The sequence below is a fragment of the Hevea brasiliensis genome, chromosome 15 (genome assembly GCF_030052815.1).
Source record: "Hevea brasiliensis isolate MT/VB/25A 57/8 chromosome 15, ASM3005281v1, whole genome shotgun sequence".
NCBI classification, from domain to species: Eukaryota; Viridiplantae; Streptophyta; class Magnoliopsida; order Malpighiales; family Euphorbiaceae; genus Hevea; species Hevea brasiliensis.
Window position 1 is genome coordinate 68,070,618 of NC_079507.1, and position 10,541 is coordinate 68,081,158.

A 10,541-nucleotide genomic window follows, 5' to 3' on the forward strand; every position below is an offset into this window, starting at 1 on the left:
AAATTAAATTTCCAATCATTTATGGTTTGTGTTATGCAGAGGATAAATTATTGTAATTTGCTTGAATAGACTGATCCAAAATTTCCAAGACATAGTTGGGTTGTTAAATCGAATCAATAAAATTGAAAGAGAAAATAAAGCAGGAAAAGAGGTATAACAAAAGAAAAAAGATAAAATGAGGGATTTTTTCCTAATACATGACAATATAAAATAGGAATGGCAGTGCTCTTTTGACCTTCTTCCCTACTATTCATTGTCGCAAAACAAGAAGGGTAGGTATATAACTTCGATTGAGATTGAAGGCAAAATTACTCACTTTATATGGAGCAAACCATTTTTTATTTAGAGAATAATGTTTAACAAAATTATATGAAAGCCCAAAAAATATCATATGAAAACCTAAACAAAATCAAAACATTAATTTAGTCAAATGATATCAAAATTTGTAAGAAAACAAGGTGATATTGATAGGAGAAAGGATAGAGTATAGAGTGGAGAGAACGGGTTTAAATGGAGGAGAGAGATCCTATTTTTTTAATTCCACTGTCACATTGAAAGAGAGAGCATATTAAAGGGTGAGAAACAATACTTCTGCCATATCATCATAAAACCAGTAAACTGGCTATAGGAGGTTATGGTTACATGGTGTTTACTGTTACATTATTTGATATTGAGGGGTTTTCTATTACAATTTAAATTTCAGATACCTTATTGTTACATATCATAAAGTTTGGGTATGGCCAATATAATTTACCCCCTTAAATTTACATTCCAAAATTAATTAGGTTGATTTTGACCCACGGTTTCTTTGAAACAAGAAAAACAAAAGCTTAGTGTCTTTAAAGAAAAAAAGGCACAGAATATAATTGCATTCGGGTTAGTAAAGTTGATAATCTAAACTTTATCCTCTTATGCAATTAAGGTTTTAGACTGGTATTTAAGTTAGTTCGTAGTTCAACTCGCAAAATTCAGATATTTATATGGGCATGGTTTAGGAACTATATTTTTTTTTCAGTGATAAATTAGCAGAATATCCATACGATGCATGATAATGTGTGTGTATATATATATATAATCTAAATAATAATAATAAATTATTATTATTAAATTAATTTTTACTTGATTAATTTAATTTAAATATGTTTTCTTTTGTTTTAATAGTAATTTTTAAAATTAATTTATGGCATAATTATTTCAGAACAATATTCTTTATTTTTTTTATACATAAATTAAAGATTGTCTATGTAATTACTTTATTAAAATATAATAAAATTATTTTATCCTCAAAAATAATTTAAATTTTATTGATGTTACTAATCAAATAAATTAGATGACACTAAATTACTACTTAATATGATAGGATTACAAACTCAAACTATTTTAAATGAAAGTATTATATACATTCTATTTTTAATTGATTTTGGCTAACATTTTCAATTATTCTTACTTGTATTTAAATTTTTGATATAATTCTATTTTTCACATATCTTTGACATTTTTTGCCTAAAAAAAATAGTTATCTATATTATATATAAATGTATGAATGGAGGGAGGAGACATATTGGCTTTACCTAAATATTGCTCTTCATTATTTATAGTATTTATAATTATTTTGTTGTTATTTAATTTAAGTTTAATGTTTATATAAATTTAAAATTCTTATAACTTAAAATTTAATTATCTATATAATTTTAAAATTTATATAAATTTAAAATTTGTAATCCTACTTGTATTTAAATTTTACTTAATTAATTTTTTATTATAATCTAATTTAAAATAAAATTTGTAACAGTACTTTCATGATTTATATTATTTACAAAAATAGAAAATATTTTATTTATATGAGTAACTTTTCTAATGAATATTAATGGATTTTATCTCCATCTTAATTATAATTATTTATGAAAAAATATTTTAATACAATCATATTTAAATTTACGGAAAAAAACAAGAAAAAAAATTTTAACCAAACATATGAATTCTTTTATTAATTTTGTGAAATTTTTTTAATTTAATTTCTTATAAATTCATTAAAAAAATATTTCATATGAAATAATTTTATATTTTTAATTATAGATATATTTCTAAAATTCTTAATTATTAATTAATATAAAAGTTAATGCATTATATATATATATATATAACAATAGAAAAATAGTATAAAAATTAATACTCATTTATTTAAAAAATATATGAATCTAAAATTTTTAAATAATGTATAATTGTAACACCCTCACTTTAGCTATTCCGTACATTTTACTGTTTCGGTGACCGGTGTCGGTCTGGACGAGCTAGAACGTCTAGAAAAATATTTAAATTAGAGTGAGGAGTCATAAATAATTCAAATATTAATAATAAAAATTTAGGAAAAATTTTAAAAATAAAATACAACCAAGTTAAATCAGCCGGTGTCCTAGCGATGGGTAATCTAATGAAAAGTTGCGGTCTTCGCAACTAGAAGCCTTAAACTCGGGACAAAATTCATGAAATAATTTGTTGGACTCCAGGGAATAGTCATTGAGGTTTCTATGACATTAGAATACCAAGAAAATATTTAGAAAAATTTTTCAATCGGTACAGACGATTTTAGCTCAATAAGCCAAACGGAGGGCATTTTGATCATTTCGTCTTCGGAGATGATTTTTGACCGACTTGTCCAGTTAAGTAAATAATTATTATGATCTAAAATATGAATAAATATTACTCAAAATTAAATTGAAAATGAGTAGAAAAAAAAAGAAAAGAAAAATGAAGAAAATTGGAATTATTACATCATGATGATGTCATTAAAAACTTATCTACCAATCACCATTCAACAAGCTTACATAAAACAAATAAAAAGAGAATAATAAACCAAAAATTGTGGTCATCTTCTTCCTCCCAAGAGCCATAGCCGAACCACAATTTTTTAGAGCTCTCTCCATTGCTCTTTCTTCTCACTTCAAATTCCCATATAAAAACACCATAAAATCCCTAAACTTCTTTAATGAAAATTTGCCTGTGCACCTTGGGAGAGTGTTTGGCAGCCTAAAAAAAGAAAGAAAGTAAAGTTTAAGCTTAGGAAAATTCTGCTCAAAGAGTTTAATGCTATTTTCTTCCATATTCTTTTAGTAAACTTAAATTTGAGCATGAAAATGGAAAGAATTACAAGAAAAAAATTGAGAAATTATTCATGTTTGATGGAAGAAGAATTTTGGTCAGCATGTATACCTATGGGAATTGATGAATTTAAATGAAATAAAATGTGTTTATTGGAGTTGCTTAGTAGGTATTTGTGATTGGATGTATTAGATGGCATGGATAGCATGAAATGGACACTTTGAAAATTAGGGTTTGTGAAAAATTAGAGTTTTGCTTATGTAATGGTATATTAACATTGTAATGGTCAATTAGTGACCATTTGAATGTGTGTGAGGGGGAATTGAAGTGAGTAAAGATAATGGAGTTGAGTTTAAGCATGCTGCCCTTAGTGACCTGCAGGACTGGGTGTGAGTCCAGCAGGTTTGGGCAGTCATAAATGGAGTTGTATAGGTTCAATTAGTGCAAGGCCAATTGGATATAAAACTAGACACATGATGGCATAACTTTGGTGAAAAAATCCTGCCCAGAAAACCAAACCAAGTTGACCTAAAAATTACCCTAATCCGGGTGATCAACATGCTGTCCCTGGAAAATAACCAAATGAACAATATTTGTTCAAATGGTCATAACTCAGTGTAGAAAAGTTTAATTAATCTAAAATTTTACCAGCAAAAAGCTGAGACATAGTCCTACAACTTTCATGAAGAACACAAATCCAAATTCTGACCATAACCTAGTCAAATTTCCAATTAAACTTAGGTCACCAAATCTGGCAGAATCAAATTGCCCAGAAATTCTAGGTACAGGTCAATCCGGCCAATTATGGTAAAATCACCATAACTTGAGCTACAAAACTCCAAATAGAGTGATTCGAAAAAAGAAATGTAACTAGACACAATAAGGAATAACTTTCCTGAAGACAATTTTATCAAATTCCTATTGTATAAATGACCAATGGAACAGTAAACTTAGTTCTTGAAATCTGAAAATTATAAAGTAACCAATGTTAAGCTTTGAAATGGTATTGACAATCAATACCAACAATTTTAGAATGTAAAATGTGGTGTCTTGGTGAACTTAAGTTCAATAAATTTATTATGTATTAAAAAATCAATAATTTGAGTGAATAGTAATGTGAATAGTAATACAAAGACACAGTGTAATAACTAAATTGATAGAGGAAATTAAGGTATGAAATTTGGAATCCATGAAACATTCATGGATTAATTGGAATAGAAATAGTAATTTACCTAAATGACTTAATGAATATTTAAATTATATGAGTATATAGTTCAGATTTGTATTCCCATTATAAGTAGGTCTAATAAAACATAAGTAATACCACTTGAATATGAAATGAAATTAACCTAGATGGATTGTTGAGTTTAAATGGGATGAGGTTTACATTAGGATTTATGTTTCCATTACAAAGAAGATAATAACACCTTGTATGAGTTATGAATTCATATAAATATTGTAATAAATAAATGAATCACATGAAAATATGAATGGAACATTAGTTTTCTTTATAAGAGAAAGGAAGAATGTTTTCAGTACAGTGGTACATGAACACCATTGTTGTGAATTGTGATCAATATAAATGATGTAAGGAATGTATGAATATTATGATGAATGTATAAATGAGATAAAAGTGTCATTTGGGATTCAGGCTCCCGTCAAAAGAGAAAGGAAAGATGTTTTGAATGTGAATGGTATATGAGATCAAATGAATGTGAATTGTAATTAGTATGAATATTACGATGAATGCATAAATTACCTAGAAATGTGAATTTGGAAATTATGCTTCCCCTATAAACAAAATTAGAATGCTATAAAAATATAAATAAAAAAAATAATGAAATGATGAAACATATAAACTCTTAATAATATTATGTGCCTTTATATTGCCTAAACATGTGTGTCAGATTGGATAGATTGACATGCTAATAGGATATTATTTTAACAGTATTACGAAAAGCTTTATGCCTGTATTCATGGCTTTATGCCCGTATTTATGGTTTTATGCCAACATTCATGGCTTTTATGCCCGATTATGTGTTATCATGACTTTTTAGCCATACTGACCGCATACGTAGTTGACGTTCTGCATCCCATAGTATGACGGCCTGAGGCACCGTGGTGTCCAGTGCCAACGATCCGTTATCCAGTTTAGTCAATTTGTCATAGGTTACCTGGGCAGAAAAAAATTTATTGAAATAGGTTAAAAATATTAGAAACTAAATAATCAGTGAGAAAAATCCGAAAGGTATTAAACTAGTATTAAGAATTTAATTATTACGAAATAATCCACAACACATAGAAAATATTAAGAGAGTTAATGAAAGACTAGCAAAATAAGCATAATGTAAGTAATTATTAGAAATGCATCCTCCATAATAATATAAACATAAATTAAATATTTAAATTTAGTTGTACATTATATTATTGTAAACTTATGGTAGGAGAGATTCTAGAGAGCAATATAAATGACGAAAAAAATATACTGTATGGCAAATTTCATATGATGAAAAATCAAATATTAGTTTGAGGCATGGTGATATTGTTTTAGAGATAATTTTAGCACAAGCCACGTTCCTTTAAGATTCAATGAACTATTCTTAATATTATAGGGAAACAACAATCAATAGAAATATATAAATAAGATATGTGAATGGAGACCAATAACCCTTGAAAGAAACAACACAAATAATAATGCAAATTAAAAGAATTAAAAATAATTAGATCAAGAGAGAATACTCAGTGAAAAGAAGAAAGTTTGGTGTGTGTTAAATAGCAAATGATATTAACTATTTATACGTAAAGGTAGAGAAAATTCATATCAGAATTAATTAGGCCATTGTTAATTAAAAAAAAGGTTATTCTTTAATTGAAAGAATTTTAAAGTTATTATTTATGTCACGACCCAACCTATGGGCCGGACCGGCACTAGGACCTGGGCCAGCCTAAAGCCCCCGAGGCCCGTAGTAAGCCTAACTGTTCATTAACCCAACTCTAAGGCCCATTTGGACCCAAATTCAAGAAACCAACTGGACAGAGTCCGGCCATAAAATGGACCTACCAAAGGGGAGTTTTTGACTCACCCGACCTGTAAACATAATAAACAATCCATTGGGGAGCTCAGCTCACCCTCCACATACTCATATCATCATAATGATAAATGGGAGCTCAGCTCCCTCATCCAGTCCATCAAACATGCATATAATAATTTTACAGGTCCACAATAATAATTTAGTTTACAGTCCCAAATCAAATAAACATTTCTAACACATGCGGAAATTCTAGGAGTAAATAAAATTACACGAATATTGATAAACAACCTGCGAGGAAAGGAAGCAGGTTAATCTCAAAAAATCCTCCTGTAGCCTGAAAAAATATTGAACAGGAGTGAGCGTTCGACTCAGAGAGTAAAATATCAATTTTAACCATAATCTCTATAACTATCTAAAACTAATGCATCCTGTAGAGTGAAATGCAACATCAACAACATTTTCACATCATAACATCAAAAAGGTAATTTGGAGCACTCACGCACCCTGTAGCATCAATCATAATATATGGGAGCTGATCCCCTATCTGACTCTCTTAAATCCAACACAGTGCGTGAAGAACTCAAGCCGGACTTTCGCTTAATAAACCAAATCGAGGGTCCCAGCGAAGAACTCAAGCCGTGACTACCCGTCCTATCCATAGTCCACACCACATCATACGCACGCCAACGCACGCACACTGCTCCAAATTACCACAATAACATCCATGGCACTTTAACAGTTATCAATGCAACATAAATCGTGCCTAGAGTTTAACTACATAAATATATGCATATAAGTGATGCATGGGCATACTTGAACATATAATAATAGTGAAATTACAATTAAAATTAATATTTTACTCACAGACTTAACAGTGGTCACTGAGGTGGCTGGGCGGAGGAAGAAGGCTGTCCCGGCTCACCTGACAATTTTATTACAATCATTTAATAAATTTGACTCAATACAAACAAAGAAAAAGACCAATACGTCCTAAGTTGTGCCGAAAATCCGGCAGAGTTTCCCCTATACCTAGGACCTACCCAACCTGCAAAAGGGCTCAAAACACACTTCTATATTCACAATCCATATGTCCACAACTCAATCACATCACACAGCCCCTCCTGGGCCCATCAAATCAATCATCCATCACAATATGTAAAATTTCAATTTAGTCCCTATAATTGACCATTTTTGCAAAAACTGCCCAAATAAGCTCTAAAAATTCTAAAACTTTGTCCCGCGGTCCTTAGCAATATTACTAAGCTATTGCAAAACGAATCATAATTTTTTAAGCTACCACGAATATTTTATGGATTTTTAGTACTAGAAAATTACGAAAAAGCAAGGTTCGGGTTTACCTTTGCCAATTCCGACTTCGGGAACGCGCTCGGGATGTCTGACAATGGGGGCCTAGCCAAAACCTCGGTCCAATTCGGAGACTTTTCCGGTAACGGGTCTGTCTGGCCGGAATTTCGCAGACCCGGTCAACTATCGAATTTCTGTGAATTGAGGATACCTATACGAAGCCCATAACACGGGGGTTAGTACATAAATTTTTCAGAATTTTCTAAGCTCATTAAATGTTCGGAAAAACACTGCGAAGTTCCGTAGGACCCACCGAAAAACGGTGTCGGAAAATTTTGAAATTTATGTCGCCGAAGCTCTCGACGAGTGGAGCGTCTTTGGTACCCTCGGTTTTCTCGTGGGATTCACGGTTTTGAGAAATCTAGCCCAAAAGTCGAAATGGGCTAAAATCTTCCCGAGCAAAAATCCGACAAAACGCTCGATGGATTACGGCGTTCTTGGTGACTATGGAAAGCTCTCTCCGAGTAAATGATTTTAGACACAAGACCAGGTTCAATAGGAGGTCGGATCGGCCAGATTTAGGCCGAGAAGCCAAACGCCACAGGCGAGGGAATTACACGCGGTTTCCTGCTCAAGGCGGCCAGTGGCCGGGAGGTCGGGTGGCGCCGATCGGGTGGGTGGGGAGGTGGTGGCCGGCAGGAGGGAGGAGAGAGAAAAGAGAGAGAAAAGGAAGAGGGAACGACGCGCGCGGGGAAGACAAAAGGGAAGGGAGCCGGTCCGATCCGGTCCGGTTCGATTCGACCGGTTCGAATCGAAATACAAAATTTTAAATTTTTACTCTGCCTCGGGACCGAAAACGAGGTTCAAAAATTCCGAAAAAATTCCAGAAAACTCAGAAAAATACGTAGACTCCAAATATATTTTTAGTTTTGCCACATGGTCTTTAAATTAATTTTTAAAATTCATCAAAGTTTATATTTTCGGAAAATCGAACCCGATTTTTAAAATCCGAAAAATCTCAAAAAAATTCCTAAAATTTAAATAAAATTAAAATACCAAAAATGCTCATAAATTTAAAATTTTTGGGGTGTTACATTCTTCCCCCCCTTACAGAAAATTCGTCCTCGAATTTTACACAAGGCATAATAAAGCACATGATTATACATTGAACAGATAAGGGTACTTGCTACGCATGTCCCGTTCTGACTCCCAGGTGCACTCTTCCACTGACTGACTCCTCCACAAAACCTTAACCATAGGGATCTGTTTGGATCTCAGCTGTCTCACTTGGTAGTCCACTATGGCTACAGGCTGCTCCTCAAATGTCAAGTTCTCTTTTAGCTCTATCACATCCGGCTGTAGTACATGAGAAGGATCGGGAATGTATTTCCTGAGCATGGAGATGTGAAACACGGGATGAACGTGAGAGAGGTTGGGTGGTAGCTCCAACCGGTAGGCAACTGCTCCAACTCTATCAGTAACCTCAAAAGGTCCGATATACCGAGGTGCCAACTTGCCCTTCTTTCCAAATCTCATGACTCCCTTCATTGGAGAAACCTTCAGGAATACATAGTCGCCCACTGCAAACTCCACATCCCTCCGTCTGGGGTCTGCATAACTCTTCTGCCTACTGAAAGCTGTTTTCAGTCGTTCCCTGATTAAAGGAACTACCTCTGAAGTGTACTGCACTAGGTCTACATCATGCACCTTCGCTTCCCCCATTTCTGTCCAACACAGAGGAGACCTACACTTTCTTCCATATAATGCCTCATAGGGTGCCATCCCTATGCTGGAGTGGTAACTGTTGTTGTAGGCAAACTCCACCAAAGCTAGCTGCTCATCCCATTGACCTCCAAAATCCAAGACACTCATGCGAAGCATGTCTTCCAGTGTTTGGATTGTCCTTCAATCTGTCAGGTCTGCGAGGGTGGAAAGCCGTCTTGAAGTTCAATCAGTGTGCCAAGTGCCTCCTGCAACTTTCTCCAAAACCGAGAAGTGAACTGGGGCCCTCAGTCAGATATTATGGAAGCCGAAACTCCATGCAATTTGACTATTTCTCGAATGTAGAGCCGGACGTACTGTGCCACAGAATATGTAGTCTTCACAGGCAAGAAGTGAGCTGATTTGGTCAAGCGATCTACAATTACCCATATCGAATCATATCCTCGCGTGGTACGAGGCAACCGATCACAAAATCCATAGTGATCATTTCCCACTTCTATTCGGGATAGGAGCTCTTGCGGCTTTCCCGACGGTCTCTCAGTGTTCAAACTTCACCTTCTGACAAGTCAAGCACTTGGACACAAAGTCTGCTATGTCTCTCTTCATGCCATTCCACCAGTAGCTATCTTTCACATCATGGTACATTTTGGTGAAACCTGGGTGGACACTGTACAGTGTATAGTGTGCCTCTTGCATGATTTCGTTTCTGAGATTGTCTACATCGGGCACACATATCCTCGAACCATGCACTAGGGCGCTATCATTGGCAAATCCAAACTCACCACCTTCACCTTGCTGTACTCTTTCTATAATCTTCATCAATTGTTGGTCTCGTGGCCGGGAAACTCTAACTCGGTCCCTCAAGTCTGGCCTCACTGAAAAATGAGCCAACAATACCCCCTCATCTGAAAGATCTAGGATTAAACCTTGATCCATCAACTCATGTACCTCTTGAATCAATGGTCTCTTCTCTACTGAAATGTACGCCAAACTGCCAGAAGATTTTCTGCTCAAGGCATATGCTACAACATTGGCCTTCCCAGGGTGGTACTGGATGGTGCAATCATAGTCTTTCAGAAGCTCCATCCATCTCCTCTGTCTCAAGTTTAAATCCCTCTGCTGGAAGATGTACTTCAAACTCTTGTGGTAGGTGTATATCTCGCACACTTCACCATACAGGTAGTGTTTCCAGATTTTAAGTGCAAAGACTACAGCCGCCATTTCCAAATCATGGGTGGGGTAGTTCTGCTCATGCCTCTTCAGCTGCCTTGAAGCATAAGCCACTACCTTTCCATTCTGCATCAAAACACACCCTAGGCCAACTCTGGAGGCGTCACAATACACGGTGTATCCTTCACCACTCACAAGTAGTGTCAACACAGG